The sequence below is a fragment of the Martes martes genome (assembly GCF_963455335.1).
Source record: "Martes martes genome assembly, chromosome: 8".
NCBI classification, from domain to species: domain Eukaryota; kingdom Metazoa; phylum Chordata; class Mammalia; order Carnivora; family Mustelidae; genus Martes; species Martes martes.
Genome location: NC_137895.1, coordinates 92,836,532 through 92,854,420, shown reverse-complemented (window position 1 = coordinate 92,854,420; position 17,889 = coordinate 92,836,532). Strand labels below are relative to the sequence as shown.

The following is a 17,889-nucleotide window of genomic DNA, read 5'->3' as shown; positions in this document are numbered from 1 at the left end:
GATAGGATATGAGATCACCGGGGCAAATTTGTGGAGTGATGAGAGCTGAGATGAAGCTCCAGGAAATAGGAGTTAAGAGGTACTTCTGGCCTGATGGCTTTGGATTTTAATGTAAAGTTCGACATTTTTTGGACCAAGGCAAGCCTGTGAGTAGTATTTGGGTTAGGAGTAAATACAAGCTGTGAGAAGCTGTTGCTTAACCATTGATGGGTACTTGAGAGTATACTAGCTCTGTTATTTGTGCTAATGGTGGATTTATTTTTATTGGTCCTTAGATGGAATGCATTTTAACTCTTTTATTTGAATTTGGATGTATTTGGCAGTTCACAAAATTTTAATAAAGTTACTGTTGATTGTAAACTTGTTGCCAAGACACAGAAAGTCTAAAAATTGGTCCAGTTTCCCCATACTTACAAGATAGTTAAGTGAACAAAGAATGTGATATTATGTAAGTATAATAATAGCACATATTAGATAATTGAATGCTGAGAGTAATAATCTTCATGGAGTAATACTGTAATATCCCTGGTTTTTTTTTTTCCTCAAAGATTTTATTTATTTATTTGACAGACAGAGATCACAAGTAGGCAGAGAGGCAGGCTGAGAGAGGGGAAGGGAAGCAGGCTCCCTGCTGAGCAGAGAGCGGGATGTGGGACTCAATCCCTGGACCCTGGGATCATGACCTGAGCCGAAAGCAGAGGCTTTAACCCATTGAGCCACCCAGGTGCCCCTGTAATATCCCTGTTTTATAGCTGAAGCTTAGAGAGTGTCTTTTGTCTGTTTGGGCTGCTGTAACAAAATACCACATACTGTATGGCTTACTAACAGAAATTTATTTCTCAGTTCTAGAGACTGGGAAGTCCAAGATCAAGGCACCTGCATGGTCCCTTTCTAGTGAGGGCCTTCTTTGTTGTTCATAGCTATCTGCTGCTCACTGTGGCCTCACATGGTGGAATGAGATAGGCATCTCTCTGGAACCTTTTTTATAAGGCACTAATCCCATTCACTTCCTAAAGCCCCACTTCGTAATATTATCATTTTCTAGGGTTAGGATTCAACCTGAATTTTGGGAGGACCCATTCAGACCATAGCAGAGAGTTTAGGTTAGGTCATGCAGCCAGAACATAACCCAGCTTCATGCTGAGGTTTGGGCTTATAACCGCTACCTGGAATTGCTTTTCAAGACACAGCAAAATTTACACTGGATAGCTAAAAGTTTGGATTATTGTTGTTTCTTGTTCTTTTGTACCCCAACTTTTTTATTTAGAAGAATTCTGAACTTACAGGAAGCTGAAAAGAGTGATACACTGAAAACCAATGTGACATCTACCTATATTTGTCAAATATTTTACCACATTTGTGTTCTCAGACTCTCTTTATCCCCTTCCTCTTTCTTTTTCTTTATCCACCTTTCTCTCCCCCTTCCCTCCCTACACATATATACTTTATTTTTCATTGTATATTAGGAATTTATATTAGTGTATTAGGAAATCAGGAAACTTTTATTAGTATCTTATAGACTCAGAAAACTTCACCCAGGGGGCCTGGGTGGCTCAGTCGGTTAAACATTTGACTCTTGATTTCCGCTGAGGTCTTGATCTCAGGATCATGGGTTCAAGCCCCCCGCATTGAGCTCCATGCCTAGTGTGGAGCCTACTTAAAAAAAAGAAAAGAAAATTTCACCCCAAATTTCTTTTTTTTTTTTTTGAAAGATTTTATTTATTAGAGCATGCAAAGCAAGGGGAGAAGCATAGTTTCCCCACTTATCAGGGAGTCCAATGCAGGGCTTGATCCCAGGACCCTGACATCACGACTTGAGCCAAAGGCAGGCGTTTAACTGACTGAGCCACCCAGGCACCCCACCCCCAAATTTCTTAAGCATGTATTGCTTAAAGACAAGTTGTTTTCCTTTATTACTGCAATAGTATTATCAAACTCATTATCACATTCAGAATATTTTAGTGATGTAATTATTCTGTATAGTCTACGCTCAGATTTCCCCAATTATCTCAACAATTGAGAATACTGCTTTATAGCTTTCCTTCCAATCCTGGATTTATTCAGGGATCGTATGTTGCATTTAATGGTCATTTTTTTTTTTTTCAGTCTTTTCATTCAGAGTGTTTCTCTTCCCCCTTTTTCGTTTTTCATGTCATTGATATTTTTATAGAGTCCGGGGTACATATGTTGAAGAATGTTTTAAAATTTGGATTTGTCATGATTAGATTCAGGTTAAACATTTTTGACAAGAAGACTTTGTGTGTGTCTCTGTGTGCATAACGTCCTTTTGTCCTACTGTTGGTGATAGAAAGTTTGATCATTTAGTTGATGTCAGCTACATTTCTTCTTTGTTAAGGTACTTTTTTTCCCTTTGTAGTTAAGAAACAGTCTGTGGATGATACTTTTAAAAATATGTGACTTTTCTATTCCTTTATGTTTTACCCAGTTGTATTAACATGCACTTAAGATCCTTGCCTGAATTGGTTATGACATTGGTGGTTGGAAAATGTTGATTGTCTCATTACTTCTACATTTTCTCATTGATGGTGTTCTGAAAGGAAGAGCTTTCCTTTTCCTCCTTTTTTTTTGTTGTTTTTGAGGATCACTGTCGATGGGGTATTTTTAAAAAAATCAGTATGTTACAATTCATTGCTGTCAAAAATACTGACAATATTCAGTATTAAAAATACAGTGGGGCACCTGACTGGCTTGGTCAGAAGGGTGAGTGACTCTTGGGGTTGTGAGTTTGAGCCCTGCATTGGTTGTAGAGGTTACTAAAATAAATAAACATAAAAAAATAGCAGTTGTAAATTTGGTCAGTGGGAGCTCCAGCAAACTGACTACTATGTCCTTTTGACATGACCCAGTGAGGCCTTGAGCACTTCCTTACACTGTGCCACTACAAGGTATTTTGGGCTCACTTTGTACTTTACTTGCTTGAGACCTGGAAGCAATCATTTCTGCAAGAAAACCTGATTTCTTTAGTGGCAAATGATTTCTTTAAAGGAGAACCACCTCTTTTCTTAATTATTCTTTGCTGTCTTTATGATACTAGTTATTTCCAGTTTAAAAAAAAACAGTGAATTCCAGATCTGAGACCCTTCTGTGTCTTCTCAGATTTACCTGATAAAAAAGTGTCTAAACAGAATTATTTCTCAGAATGAAGTCTGTTAGAGGTAACTCTGATGACTTGCTATGGAAGGCAAAGTATTGTGTAGAAAATTGGCATTGTATTGATTTTTCTTTCCTAACTTGGTGTGAAGGTGAAAATAAGTTTTCATATCCTTACTTTCATGTAATCCAGATCTTTTCTTCCTGTAGTACAGCCACTTAAAGAGTTGTTTCCCTTCTATCTGTTCTATCTTCTGCTGTCTGAATTAAAATGTCTTTGGATAGGGAAACTCCAAACCAGGTCTTTCATACTTAGTGGTTTGAACTTGAACTTGCATTCACCTGTATATTGGACTTCGAGTACAATCTAGGAAAACTGACATGGTTAGGGTCCTTATGAGGTCTAATGTTTTAGAGAATCCAAAATAGTTAGGCTCAGAATTGGGATCTGGTATGCCCCAATCGCTTATGGTCCAGGAGCTTAAGAACATCCTGCTCTAGGACTCTATGTGAAACAAGATATGTCACTTCCTTCCACAAAAACATTTTATGTTAAAGATGAAACCGATTAAACCTGTCTATATGTTCCCTTGGTGTGGAAACATAAATAAACTGTAAGGAAAGTGATAATGTGCCATTAACATGTTCTGTTGAAATGTTTAAAATCCTGTTTTCCTTGTGGAGGAAATACAGCCTGTTTTTGGAGGGAGGGGGGTGTTGGTCATTTCCAGAAGTTATAGATAATGTTTTAATTAACACCATTACTGGCCTATCAGTGATTATATGGCTTATATATTTATTCTCTTATGTGGATGACAGCTCTAAGATTACTTAAGAAATTAGCTGCCTGGCAACATAAAAGTTCAGATATTAAAATGAATTGCCTGCCTTCCAACTATTTCTCTTACTTGTCTAAATTTAGAACCATGTAGAGCTCCTGCAGAACTGAAATCTCTGGGGATTTTAATAGTCAAGACAGACAGTATTCAGCTTTTCAGAGTAAAGAAGAGGAAAGGTAGCTTCAAATTAATTTTTGTACTGTCACTCAGACTACTTAATTAAGACAGAGTCCAGTGAAAAGTCAGGACTGTTCTGGGAATTTTATTTGACTGTTGCTGAAAACTTGTTAGAGCCTAGGCTCTGGGTGTGGAGGGGATAATTTTTTCCCCTCTTGGCTGAATTGCTGGAAGCTACTCACTATTCTTCCTTACTGTCTCCCAAATTACGCTTGATAAGTACAGTTCTTATACTTTACCTGGACGGATGGGGCATTACATCTGAGCTAGAGGTCAGGTGAGCATTGTATTTAGGTATTTGTGGGTGAATTTTAGGGCATGGAGTTGTTTTGCATGTGTGTGAATTCAGAATTTTGTGGAATATTTTGAGGAGAAACTAATTCCATGTATGTTTAACTGTACATGAAATGCGGAAATCTGTTGATGGAGTTGGTAGGACTTCAACAAAAGAAAAAGGAAATGAAAGGAATGATTATTTTAAGTAACTAATTTAAATATAAGTTAAAATAGAGTAAGATTTTACATTTAGATTGAATATGATGTGTTTACTACCTGATTTGGCGAGTGGAAATATAGGACTTTGTTGCTTCTAAAGTAAGACATTTTAAGGATGCTGGAAAATGCCAATAAAATTATTATTATTATTATTATTTTAAAAAGATTTTATTTATTTGACGGAGAGAGACACAGTGAGAGAGGAAACACAAGCAGGGGGAGTGCGAGAGGGAGAAGCAAGTTTCCTGCCAGGCAGGGAGCCTGATGTGGGACTTGATCCCAGGCGCCTGGAATCATGACCTGAGCCAAAGGCAGATGCTTAATGACTGAGCCACCCAGGTACCCCGCCAATAAAATTACTGTAAACCAAGAAAAATCCATACAAATGGAATGTATGTTTTTTTCTGACCCTAGATTTATGCAAATGGTGAAATGTAAAAAAATTGACAACAAATCCATGTATTACTCTTGTTGAATTAAGCCTGTGTGCTTTTTTCCCCTTCCTTCCTGCTGGGGCTCCCATAGATGAATTTTAGAAGTGAGGGACCTTATTCCTTGGAGAAATGAGCTGCCCTCAAAGAATTTACTATTTATTGAGACAAAATATTATGAAGGAGGAAGCAGAATGGTTTTTCTTTCTTCCTTTCTTCCTTCCTCCCTTTCTCCTTCCCTCCCTCCCTCCTTTCTATCAAAGATTTTATTTGAGAGAGAGATTGAGCAAAGCGGGGGGGATGGACAGAGGGAGAGGGAGAAGCAGGCTCCCAACTGAGCAGGGAGCCCCATGTAGGGCTCAGTCCCAGTACCCCAGGATCAAGGCAGAGATGTACAACCGACTGAGCCACCCAGGCACCCCCAATAGATTTATTTTCTATCGGTCTTGATTAGTCTCTAGTTAGGTAGTGAGTTGTTTCCTGGGCTTTGAGACTATTGTTTTGGGTAAGCTCTCTTTTTATAATGCAGCTGAAGTTTTATTAAATGACTTCAGCTCATTTAACGAATCACTTAACTAACAAAATTTGTATTTAGTTCTAGTAATATATAGTCACTGGGTGGCTCAGTTGGTTAAGTGTTTGCCTTTGGCTCAGTTCATGATCCCAGGTTCCTGGGATTGCCTGAGTTGGGGTCGCCCTTGGGTGGGGAGTCTGCTTATCCCTCTTCCTCTGCCTCTCCCTCCGCTCGTGCTTTCTCTTCACACGTGCTCTCTCTTTCTCAAATAAATAAAATCTTTTAGAAAAAAACTCCTAGTAATATGTAATTCTGTTTCTTTGAAGCAGTGTAAATATATGCCCGTTTGAATTCTGGAAGGAAAAACTTGTGCTTAGTAGCTTGCCTAAACCTGCTAGAAACAGCATTTTAATGTCATAAAAGGGGATCCCTGTAATATTTGAAGAAAATATTATGTGCTTTTACTAGAATAAAAACTTAATTTTACCACAAAGTGGCCCTTAGGTTGACAAAGAAGAATATTACATTTTCCCACAGGTCCTAGGGTTTTCCAGAGACAACTTAAGTGTCACATAAGGTACTTAGGATTATTAGAATGTTCAGCATCATTCTAGGGCTGTGGAGTCTAAATTTTTTTCTGTGTGTTAAAGGACCTTACTGGCTGGCCGTGGAGATAAAACATGAACATTTGATGATCAAAACAGTAGATATAATGGATTTTAGATTCTGTAGTATAAACAGAATGCAGTATAATTTAGTTGAGTCTAATTGTTCCATACAAAGAAACACAAAAGGAAGAGAGAAACCAATATGGAAAGGTAGGGAAAGAGGTAGGTATGGAACTGGGGTTCAATAGAAGATTACTATCCAAATTCATTTCACTGGTTGTATTTCAATATATATATATATTTTATTTTTGGGATTTGCTTTTTATTTTTTATTTAAAAAATTTTTTTTAAAGGTTTATTTGAGGGGCTCCTGGGTGGCTTAGTTGGTTAAGCATCTGCCTTTGGCTTGGGTCATGATCTCAGGGTTCTGGGAACAAGCCCCACATCCATCTCCCTGCTCTCCCTCTCCCTTTGCCCCTCCCCCTGCTTATGCACACACACTCTCTCAAAAAAATCTTTTTTAAAAAAAAGGTGATTTATTTGATAGAGTGGAGGAAAGGGCAAAGGGAGAGAATCCTTAGGCAGACTCCCCACTGAGTGTGGAGCCTGATGTGGGGCTCAATCCCACAACCCATGACTTGAGCTGAAACCAAGAGTTAGATGTTTAACTGACTGAGCCACCCAGGCGCCCTGAGATTTACTTTCTAAAGAACTTTATTATGGAAAATTTCAAACATCTAAAAGCAGTGGAAATAGTAAAATGAACCCCCATATATAGTTGTCAGCTTATTGCTAACATGGTTTTGTCTATGCTCCTACCCCCGCTTCCTGATTGTTTTGAAGCAGATCTGTGACATATTATTTCATCCATAAATATTTCAGTATATATTTCTAAAAAGTAAGGGCTTTAAAAAACACCAATACTATTTGTACATCTAAAATAATAAACAGTAATTTCTTTTTTTTTTTTTTTAAGATTTTATTTATTTATTTGACAGACAGAGATCACAAGTAGGCAGAGAGGCAGGCAGAGAGAAAGGAGGAAGCAGGCTCCCTGCTGAGCAGAGAGCCCGATGCGGGGCTCGATCCCAGGACCCTGGGATCATGACCTGAGCCGAAGGCAGAGACTTTAACCCACTGAGCCACCCAGGCGCCCCAACAATAATTTCTTAATACGTATCTGGTGTTCCTATTTTCTTGATTGTATCATAAGTTTTTAAAACAGAGTATGTGTTTAAAACAGAGTGTATGTATAAAAAAAATAGGATCCAAATAAAGTCTGTACTTTGTAATTGGTCATTGTATTTTTAAAGTCTCAATCTGAAAGATCCCCCCCCCCCACCTTTTTTCTTTGCAGTTTATTTTGTTGAAGGATTGAGTCATCTGCTCAATTAGTTTCCCATAGTTGGATTTGGTGATTAACATAGTAGTGTCATTAACATTTCCTTCAAATTGGAAGTTAAATCTAGAGACTTGGCCAGGTTCAGATTCAGTGTTTTTGGCTAGAATACTTTAGAATGCACTTCTGTTAGGAGGAGGTGTATGATGTCTGTAGTCTAATTTTGTGATGTCAGCAGCCATTGGTGATCCTTGTTGACATTTCCTTTACTTCATTGAACTTCATTAGGTGTTATAAATGGTGATACTCAAATTCTATCATTTCTTAATTTGTTTTAGCTGGAATGTTTTTATAAAGAGATATCCTCTCCATCATCTGTTTGGTTACTGTGAGGTACATCTTGCACAGGAAAGGTGAGACAAATGCTTTAGTCTTTCTTTTAAATTAACAGTTATTACTGTTTTCAAAATAATGACTTTTTTCACTAATACCCTGCAAAGGTGACTGATAAGTGTTTTTTTTTAATTGTTATAAAATGCAATTTAATCCTATTTATGTGTTTTCAGCCCATTTCAGTTTTATCTGTATTGATGTTTCATTGATTGCCTCATCTTGCAAATGGGAGCTTCTTCAGGTTAGCTCCAGCTCTTTTTTTTTTTTTTTTGACTCTGTTGTCGTTTTGATGTGCTCCTGTTAGCTATGATAGCTTCTCTGTTTTGTGGAAATGACGTTTAGAGACTTAACTGTGTGTAAGAGGTACTGATTGCTTAGTGGGTTGGTCATTGTTTCTGTTTTTAGTGAACAAGGCTAGGAAATAAGGCGGTTTTTTTGTTTTTTGGTTTTTTTTTTAAGATTTTATTTATTTGACAGAGAAAGACACAATGAGAGAGGGAACACAAGCAGGAGGAGCAGGAGAGGGAGAACAGGCTTCCTGCTGATCAGGGAGCCTGATGGGGATTTGATCCCAGGGCACTGGGATCAGGACCTGAGCCAAAGGCAGACACTTAACAACTAAGCCACCCAGGAGCCTGAAGGTGGCTTTTTTTTTTTTTTTTTAAAGAAACTATATTACAAGTTCATATCAATATTTCCAATTCAAAGTCAGAACTATAGATTTTTTAATATAACGTTTTCAATCTTGACATTTTTCAAATTACAAAAGTAGTATGTACTCATTGTAAGAAATTAAATAATTCAGAAGTATATAAGGTAAAAGGTGAAGACTCTGACCTTCTCCCCAAATCACTAGTTAACCACTTAACACATTAATTCAAAGGCTTCATAGTCATAGCTTTTATTTTTATGTCAATTATAGTTACTTAGTTTAGGCAGCACTGAACATACAGTTAAAAATTAGGGGTCGAGGGTGCGCCTGGGTGGCTCAGAGGTTAAGCCTCTGCCTTCAGCTCAGGTCATGATCTCAGGGTCCTGGGATCGAGTCCTACGTCGGGCTCTCTGCTCAGCAGGGAGCCTGCTTCCCCCATTCTCTGCCTGCCTCTCTGCCTACTTGTGATCTCTCTCTCTGTCAAATAAATGAATAAAATCTCTAAAAAAAAAAAAAATTAGGGGTCGATAGTTTTTGAGGCTAGAGGAAAAAAAGATAAGATGTTATTCCTTCTGTGAAATAAAGATTTTCACATATTTTTAGATTTACTTTTTAAATTGGTATTACACTTACATGGTTCGAAATTCTGAGGATAGAAAAAAGCGGAGTGAAGTTTTCTTCTTGCTCCTATAACCCAAACTGGTCAGTTCTTCTTTCCAGAGGCAACTAATATTACCAGTTTATTACCTGTTTTTGTGCATTCTGTATCCTTTTTTAAAATATTTAATTTAAAAAAAGTTTTAGGGGGTGCCTGGGTCGCTCAGCGGGTTAAAACCTCTGCCTTCAGTTCAGGCAGGTCATGATCTCAGGGTCCTGGGATTGAGCCGTGCATCAGGCTCGCTGCTGGGCAGGGAGCCTGCTTCCTCCTCTCTCTCTGCCTGCCTCTCTGCCTGCTTGTGATCTCTGTCTGTCAAATAAATAAATAAATTCTTAAAAAAATTTTTTTTAGAGATTTTTGTTTACTTGAGAGAGAGAGAGTACGAGCCAAGGGGAGGAGCAGAGGTAGAGAGAGAAGCAGACTCCCCACCAAGTAGGGAGCCCTATGCAGGGCTCGATCCCAGGACCTTGAGATCATGACCTGAGCCAAAGGCAGATGCTTAACCTACTGAGCCACCCAGGTGCCCTGCATCCTATGTTCTTATAAGCATAAAACATAATATATATGTAAATATATATGTTCTGTTTCTCCTATTTTACAAAAATGGTTCTGTCTTGCTTTTTTTACTTAGCAGTATAACTTATAAGTACAAGAATTTCCTTATTTTTGAGTATGTCTAAAGAGTATTACAGAATATGTATGTACTGCTTATTTTATAATTCTTCTATTTAAGAGAATTTTGATTTTTTTCCCCCCAGTCTTTGGCAGTTACAAAGAGTGCTGCATGGATAACCTTGTACATATGTCATTTTCCATATTTGGAATAATAAACTGTTAAGGTAAATTGCTAAAAATATATACTTTTGCAATTTTGCAATTTTTAAACTGTAAAATTTCATTCTGAAAATATAGGCATAAAAAATAAGAATGTAGGCAGTTTACTTTTTTTTTTTCTTAGAGGGGGCAAAGTTTATTTGTTTTTAGGATTTTATTTATTTATTTGACAAACAGAGATCACAAGTAGGCAGAGAGACGGAAAGAGAGAAGGGTAAGCAGGCTCCCCACTGAGCAGAGAGCCCGATGAGGGGCTTAATCCCAGGACCCTGGGATTATGACCTGAGCCGAAGGCAGAGGCTTAACCCACTGAGCCACCCAGGCACCCCCTTTTTTTTTTTTTTTAAGATTTTATTTATTTATTTGACACAGAGCGAAAGCAAGCGCAAGCAAGCACAAGCACGTACAAGCAAGGGGAGCAGCAGGCAGAGGGAGAGGGAGAGGGAAAGCAGGCTCCCTGCTGAGCAGGGCTGGATCCCAGGACCCTGATATCATGACCCAAGCCAAAGGCAGATGCTCAACCAACTGAGCCATCTAGGTGCGCCGGCAGTTTACATTTCTACAAGCAATTGATTCCAGATTTGAGATAGAAGATTTGGTTATGGTAGATATATACAAAATAACCAATTTGAAATTTTTTTTTTTAAAGATTTTATTTATGTATTTGACAGAGAGAGGACAGTGAGGACAGGAACACAAGCAGAGGGATTGGGAGAACAAGAAGCAGCTTCCTGCTGAGCAGGGAGCCCGATGTGGGGATCGATCCCAGGACCCTGGGATCATGACCTGAGCCAAAGGCAGAGGCTCCAACCCACTGAACCACCCAGGCGCCCCAAAACAAAAGATTTAGTGAGAAGGACAGACATGGTTTTACATTTTTGCGAATCTGTTTAATGTCTGGCTTAATAGAAGACAGCTGCATTCTCATCTGCATCAGCATTCAGTGTGTTGCAGTGTGTCATTTTAGTTGAAGTATTTGAAAAAGAAGTCCAGGCTCCGAGATATGTAGTTGGAAAATAGAGAAGTATTTTAATACCTTTGGGTAATTGGATATTCTTTGATACTATACCCAAACTCAACATGTAGTAGTTCCCTTAAAGGCCAGTTGCAGTGTAGAATCTGAAACTACATTAATGAACTTTTGTATTAGTGACTTTTGTACTTAGCGACAAAATAAAAAATTCATTTATTTTATACATTGAATGGATCTTTTACCCACGTATGATTTTGAATTATCATGAATTTGTCAGTTGGAAAATATCGGTCACTGAGTTATGCAGATCTTCCAAGTGTTTGACACAGTTCATTATACAAGTAAAAAAATCACACCCATGAATATCGCTGTCATTCATCAGAAAGTCTTTTTTTTTTTTTAAGATTTTATTTATTTATTTGAGAGAGAGAGAGAGAATAAGAGAGAGAGCATGAGAGGGGTGAGGTTAGGGAGAAGCAGACTTCCCATGAGTAGGGAGCCTGATGTGGGACTCGATCCCAGGATTCCAGGATCATGACCTGAGCTGAAGGGAGTGCTTAACCAACTAAGCCACCTTGGTGCCCTCATCAGAAAAGTCTTAAGTATTAAGAAGGTATCAAGCTTGCAGAAGATACACTTTTTCAGAATTTTGATTTTAGCTGAAAAGCTTGAATTTTATCACTGACAACAAATACCATCACTTATTTTCTTTGAAGGAACAGGCTCACTTTACTCATTTTGTGAAGAACATTGCCAGATAACCAAAGTTTGCCTGTCAGTTGCCTGCTCAGAAAGTAATAGTATCTCGTGAAGAAATTGGCTAGTTTAGCTTGCAGCTCAGTTGCTTTTCCCTGAGACAGTTATTTTTTTTTATTGATATGCTGGAGAACTGGTTTATACTTCCCATTTTGCCATTCTGATTATTAAAAAGACATGTACTCAAGAGTGGAAAGCTAATAAAATTATTTTTACTGCTTTATGAAGGACGCTTACAAGTAAAATTTTTCTTTTTTAAAGATCTTATTTGTTTATTTATTTGACAGAGAGAGAGTGCACACAAGCAGGGGGAGCAGTAGAGGGAGAGGGAGAAGTAGGCTCTCCACTGAGCAGGGAACCTGATGCGTGACTCCATCCCAGGACTCTGGGATCATGACCTGAGTCAAAGGCAGATGCTTAATGACTGAGCCACCCAGGTGCCCCTAAAATTTTTCTTTTTTCTTTTATTATTTTATTTTATTTTAAAATATTTTATTTATTTATTTGACAGAGAGAGAGAGAGAGATCACAAGTAGGCAGAGAGGCAGGCAGAGAGAGAGGAGGAAGCAGGCTCCCCACTCAGCAGAGAGCCCGACGCAGGCCTCGATTCCAGGATCCTAATACCATGACCTGAGCCAAAGGCAGAGGCTTAACCCACTGAGCCACCCAGGCTCCCTAAAATTTTTCTTTTTTAAACTGCAGGTGTGAGGTGGTGAAGAATATGATAGTTCTAGTACAGTTTGGTACCCCTACCTTGATTTATGCTAAGGCAGTGGCAGTTATACCTACCGTTTCACCATGGTGAAAAAAGCAGATAACCTCTTAGTGTTGTTATGAAAAATAAGATCTTGTTGTGAAACTGGTGGACCTCTTAGGCCTCCTGGGACCGTACTTCGAGAACTGCTCTTCCAGGTAGAGCATGCATTACATAGCCAGAGATACTGAGGTGAGGAAAAAATAGCTTTCAGGTCAACTGCAAGCATTTTGTTATGGAACTCAGGATATATGGAGAGAAAGAAAATAGGTAGTCAGGGGCCGGATCATAAAGGAACTTAAGTATCCTGCTAAAGAGTGCTGAATTTATCCTAAAAGAAATGGAGAGTCTTTGAAGGATTTTAAGGAGGGGAGTGTGTGTATGGTAGGGGTGTGGGTGGATTATGCCCCCGTATTTTTTAAAGATCACTTTACCATAGTGTGTCTTGTAGTAAGGAGGCCAGTGGAAAATGAAGAGGTTTTTAACTAAGGCACTGACTTGGTCATGGAACCACAGAAGGCCAGGCTGTACAAACCAGGGGAGGGGTTAGAATATTTCCTTTCTAAAGCAGAACTAAGCCTAGCAGTATCTGTTGGCTGGCTGGCTGGTCAGGTGCACAACCAGCTGCATCCGTCATCATGTCAGTTATAAGCTATCCCCTCAGATACTCTTGTATCCGAAGAATCAGTAATCTGACCTCTATTACCATAGATTAGTTTTAATCTGTTTTTGAATTTCATGTTGATAGAATCATATAGTATATAATCTTGTGTCTTTTTTGCTTTACATTGTCTTTGAATTTCATGAATGTAGTTGCATATAGCAGTGGTTCTTTATCATTGCTAGGTAATAAGCCATTTTGTTTTTTTAAAGATTTTTTTTATTTATTTGACAGAGAGAGAGAGAGATCACAAGTAGGCAGAGAGGGGTGGAGAGGAAGCAGGCTCCCCGCTGAGCAGAGAGCTTGATGCGGGGCTCGATCCCAGGACCCTGAGATCATGACCTGAGCTGAAGGCAGAGGCTTAACCCACTGAGCCACCCAGGTGCCCCTAATACGCCATTTTCTGACTATACCATAAGTTTTCTATTGAGTCGTTTATAGTTTGGGACTGTTATGAATAATGCTGCTGTGAACACTTTGTGCATGTCTTTTCATAGACGTAAGCACTCTGGTTATATGCCCAGGAATGGAATTGCTAGTTCATGGGATATAAGTACTACTGGTTTCCCAAAGTGGTTATACTAATTTATTGTATGAGAGTTCTGGTTGTGCTGTGTCTTTGAGTATAATTGGTATTGTCAGTCCTTTTCATTGTAGCTGTTGGGGATGTAGTGATGTCTTTTTGTGGCTTTAATTTGCATTTCCCTGATGACCACTGATGTGGAGTATCTTTATATGCATATTGGCCTTTTAAGGATCCTCTTTTGTGAAGTGCTTTCAACTCTACTTTTTTTTTCTAAGATTTTATTTATTTATTTGACAGACAAAGATCAGAAGTAGGCAGAGAGGCAGGCAGAGACAGAGGAGGAAGCAGGCTCCCTGCCAAGCAGAGAGCCCAATGCAGGTCTCGATCCTAGGACCCTGGGACCACGACCTGAGCTGAAGGCAGAGGCTTTAACCCACTGAGCCACCCAGGCGCCCCTCAACTCTTTATTTTTTTTTTTTTTTAAGATTTTGTTTATTTTTATGAGAGAGAGAGAATATATAAGCGGGGGGGGCAAGCAGAGAAAGAGGGAGAAGCAGCAAGCTCCCCGCTGAAGAGGGAGCCCAGTATGGGGCTTGATCTCAGACTCTGGGATCATGACCTGAGCCAAAGGCAGACACTCAACTGACTGAGCCACCCAGGGGCCCCAGTGCTTTCAGATCTTGTCCATTTAAAAAATTAAGTTGTCTTTTTCTTATTAATTTGTAGAAATTTTTTGTATATCTTATATATGAGTCCTTTGTGGGATACATATATTTGCACATATCTTCTGCAGATGTTTATGTGTGGGATAGATGCTGGAACAAATGTATTAATGAGTGTTTTGCTGGGATTCTATGATATACATCTTATCTATGAAGAGTGATTCTGTATATTATTATTTAGAGATTCTAGTTCCCTTACGTGATAGCAATGCATATGGTGCTTTTGAGTGTGTCACTACTTATGTTTTGAATTAGTCTCAGCTAATTGCAGGTGTTTCTGTTACCTATTGCTGTCAACCACACCACTCCAAATTTTAGTGGCTTAAAACAACTATTTATTAGGGCGCCTGGGTGGCTTAGTCGGTTAAGCATCTGCCTTGGGTTCAGGTTGTGATCTCAAGGTCCTGGGATCGAGCCCCACACAGGGCTCCCTGCTTAGTGGGGATTCTGCTTCCCCCTCTCTCCCTGCCTTCCTCTCCCCCTGCTTGTGCTCTCTCTCTCTGTCAAATAAGTAAAATCTTTAAAAAAACAACGAACAAAAACCCCAGCTGTTTGTTTGCTTATGATTAGGTGGCATGGCAATTTGGGCAGGGCTCATCTGGCTTGCCTCTATTGCACATGGAATTTGCTGGGCTTACTCATGTGTTCGTGGTCATTTGGTAGGTTGGTGAGGGGCTGATTGTACCTGGATAGCCTCACTCTGGCATTATCCATCATTAGGCTGGAGCTGTCATCCAGGGTGCCTTGGCCTCTCCTGCGGTCTTGGCTACCTTGAACGGTGACTAGGTCCCAAGAGAGCGAAAGTGGAAGTTGCAAGGTTTCTTAAGACTTGGGCTCAGAAATTAGTGTCATTCATGCCACATTCTATCGGACAGAACAAGTCCCAAGGCCAGCTCAGGTTCAAGGGGTGAGAAAATGAACTCCACTTTTTGATGGCAATTGCTGCAAATAATTTGTGGGCGTGTTTGATCTACAGCATTGGGCCTCATTGTTCTTCCTTGTTCCTTTCTTTCTCTTTTTCTCTCTCTTCCTCCCCTCTTTCCATCACTCCTTTTATTTTTTTACTTTTAAAAGATTTTATTTATTTATTTATTCGACAGATCACAAGTAGGCAGAGAGGCAGGCAGAGAGAGAGGGGGAAGCAGGCTCCCCGCCGAGCAGAGAGCCAGATGTGGGGCTCGATCCCAGGACCCTGAGATCATGACCTGAGCCGAAGGCAGAGGCTTAACCCACTGAGCCACCCAGGTGCCCCCATCACTCTTTTTAAATGAAGTTTGTGGGTTTTTTATCATTGCCTTGTATTTCTTCTTGTAGTTTGTGTTAGAACAAAGCTTACTTAAAGGATGTCTTCTGTGATTACTTGGTGTGGCCAAGGACCAGACATTTTCAGGTCCTGACTGTGACTTTCCCAATTATCATAATAATAACAACCATTTGTTAATGATGAAAAGATTAGTTTCTTCCCTAGTGATTTTGATCTTTTTTTACATCCTTTTTAAAAAAATTGGTAAGACCTGAATGTTAACATTGGTCCTTTTATGAGCTCTATTCCCATCTCTTCCATGCCTTGTTAGCCATCTAGAGTTACTAATATGAGCCTGAATTGACAACTGTTTTTCCAAGGTCTCAGTGAAGTCTGGAAGGGAAAGGCTCTGCAGCAGAAGGGGTCTGGACTGCAATTGTCGTGAGGAGACAGTGTTTTTATATGTGAAATAAATAAGAATCTTGGGAGAGGTGCAGATGTCAGTGACCTGTCAGCCCATCAGGATGAATCAGCTGAAGTCCTAGATGAGGTGACAGTGTCAGCGCAATGAGCCCCTTACCCTGAATTTATTGGGCCTCTCATTAAGGTAGCTGTCATAGCTCTTATTTTAGAAAAAAAGTCAGAGTCATTGTTCAAGATTCACCTGACTTTAAACATTATTTATTTTGGAGGGGGAAGGTCACTTTCAGTGTAGGAGTACTATTGGAAGTGACATGTGGCTGGTTTGCAGATTATAGCCATTTTGGTGTGCTCAAGTGTTATAGTTGTTAGGATCTTTAAAACTTGTCTCCAGGTGGCTGGAGGCTATTTTTTCTGCTTTTCCTAGTAAGTTTAATTAATTGTCTTGGGTCCCAGACAAGTAGATTTGTTAAGTATAGTTTCTGATTTATCTGTTTCCCAAACCTGTGATAATTTGATGGGAATAGGAACTCTCGAGGTGGCATTTTATTGCAAAAGATGAATGTTGGCTGCTAAATGCAGCTGATTAGAAGGCTAGGGCACAGTATCTGTTTTCCTGGTGACAGGGGCATTACTAAGGCTTTACAGAACACACCACCAGTGAGATGGCTGAACTGAATCTTCCTGCTCTTGTGAGGTTATCTCCAAGGCATTTGGAATGCTTCACAGAACTCTTTATCAACTGTGTTCTCTCACAGGCATTTGCACCTTTTGTCAGTTTAACCTGGTTGTTCTGGGCTGTCAGGCACTCCTTAGTACAGTGCTGGTAACCAGATCTTTGTCACTTGCTGTTGCCTGAGAACCTTGGGTTTGGGTCTCACAGACCCAGAGAACATTGCTGCCAGATAAGGTTGCCGTCTTATTTTCTGAGTGCATATTTTACCTTCAGAGAAAGAAGGGGAGCTGAGAATACAAGGCAGTTTGTTACAGTGAACACAAGAACACAGAGTTATGATGGCTAGGCCATCCTATTGGCTGTACAAATAAGTTTATTTTTTAATTTTAATTTTTAAAACATTTTTATAGTTATTTGAATGAGAGAGAGAGAGTGAGAGAGATCATGAGCAGAAGGGGAGGTCAGAGTGTGGAGCAGACTCCCTGCTGAGCCAGGAGTCCAGTGTGGGACTTGGTTTCCAGGACTCCTGGGATCATCACCCAAGCCAAAGGCAGACACTTAAATGACTGAGCCACCAGGTGTCCTGGCTGTACAAATAAGTTTAAAAATTTTTTTAAAAACTGAAGTTTACCTCAGAGGTAGTACTTAGCTTTGTAAATTAATCAGAAAGTTAGAAAACGTTACAGTGTTTATGTGTCAGGCACTATTTCACATTGGAGGTACAGATAAGAATAAGACACACAAGATTTCTGTCCTTGAAGAACTTACATTTTCATTTGAGAAGATAGGCAGTTTTCAAATAAATAAATAATTACAGATTATGAGTGGGTATGTGAGTGGTGTGAAGAAAATAGATGTGGTGATGTGACTGAGAGTAAGGGAGAGGGGTATAGTCAGATGGGATGGTGAGGAAGACTTTTTTATAGTGGCTTGTGAACTTGAAGGGAGGCAGAACCAGCATTTCCTGATGGGAGAGGAGTGTTCTGGACAGGAGGAACAACAAATACTAAGGCCTCATTGGGAGTATGTGGTTTGTATTTTCAAGAATAGGCAGGGGCCAGATTTTGTAGGACTCCATAGACCTCGCCTAGGATAATGGAGAACCAT

General features: G+C 39.5%; 1 protein-coding gene across 15 annotated transcripts in view; it reads left to right on the top strand.

Moving 5' to 3' along the window:
* Positions 1-17,889, top strand: part of R3HDM2 (R3H domain containing 2) — a 156,055-nt gene that overhangs the window by 21,400 nt on the left and 116,766 nt on the right. For 8 of the 15 annotated variants that reach the window (XM_080811465.1, XM_080811461.1, XM_080811464.1 and 5 more), the window contains exon 2: positions 7,853-7,927. The exons of 1 other annotated variant lie outside the window; for it this stretch is intronic. The gene's annotated coding sequence lies outside the window, so the exon portion shown is untranslated. Of the gene's footprint in view, positions 1-7,852; positions 7,928-9,975; positions 10,057-17,889 lie in introns of all 15 variants that reach the window. 6 more of the 15 variants (XM_080811473.1, XM_080811470.1, XM_080811467.1 and 3 more) reach the window with 1 other exon arrangement.